This window comes from Triticum dicoccoides, unplaced genomic scaffold (genome assembly GCF_002162155.2).
Source record: "Triticum dicoccoides isolate Atlit2015 ecotype Zavitan unplaced genomic scaffold, WEW_v2.0 scaffold68653, whole genome shotgun sequence".
Lineage (NCBI taxonomy): Eukaryota > Viridiplantae > Streptophyta > Magnoliopsida > Poales > Poaceae > Triticum > Triticum dicoccoides.
Genome location: NW_021291957.1, coordinates 1 through 808, shown reverse-complemented (window position 1 = coordinate 808; position 808 = coordinate 1). Strand labels below are relative to the sequence as shown.

The window sequence follows — 808 nt, the reverse complement described above, 5'->3', positions numbered from 1 at the left end:
GAGGACTTCCCAGGAGGTCACCCATCCTAGTACTACTCTCGCCCAAGCACGCTTAACTTCGGAGTTCTGATGGGATCCGGTGCTTTAGTGCTGGTATGATCGCATCCGACATGTTACCCCGGTCTTCGTCCCTTATCCTTGCCCCTCCCAGCTCCACTACAAAGACGATTGTACATTGCTTTGGCCGCTCCCTCTCAACTACGGAGACAAGTTTAACGCGGTTTCCACCCCTCCCTCTCAACCGCACCAGTGCACGCTTGCCGCGCCACAATGCCAACGCTGGACCCGTGAATCGTGAGCACCCAGCTATGACTTACCGCACTCGTGCAAAATAATAAAACACGGTAAATATATTACTTACACGTGCGTTTTATTTTGCAAGCGGCGCGAAAAAAATTAAAAAGGGAATGCAACACGAGGACTTCCCACGAGGTCACCAATCCTAGTACTACTCTCGCCCAAGCACGCTTAACTTCGGAGTTCTGATGGGATCCGGTGCTTTAGTGCTGGTATGATCGCATCCGACATGTTACCCCGGTCTTCGTCCCTTATCCTTGCCCCTCCCAGCTCCACTACAAAGACGATTGTACATTGCTTTGGCCGCTCCCTCTCAACTATGGAGACGAGTTTAACGCGGTTTCCACCCCTCCCTCTCAACCGCACCAGTGCACGCTTGCCGCGCCACAACGCCGACGCTGGACCCGTGAATCGTGAGCACCCAGCTATGACTTACCGCACTCGTGCAAAATAATAAAACACGGTAAATATATTACTTACACGTGTGTTTTGTTTTGCAAGCGGCGCGAAA

At 52.0% G+C, this 808-nt stretch overlaps 1 non-coding gene and 1 pseudogene across 1 annotated transcript; both read right to left on the bottom strand.

The window, feature by feature from the left end:
• LOC119347465 lies at window positions 1–107 on the bottom strand (annotated as a pseudogene; the record flags this gene model as incomplete).
• A 297-nt stretch (window positions 108–404) lies between these two features.
• LOC119347464 lies at window positions 405–523 on the bottom strand. The gene has a single exon (XR_005168337.1). It is a non-coding gene; the product is annotated as a 5S ribosomal RNA (ribosomal RNA).
• Window positions 524–808: the final 285 nt, after the last annotated feature.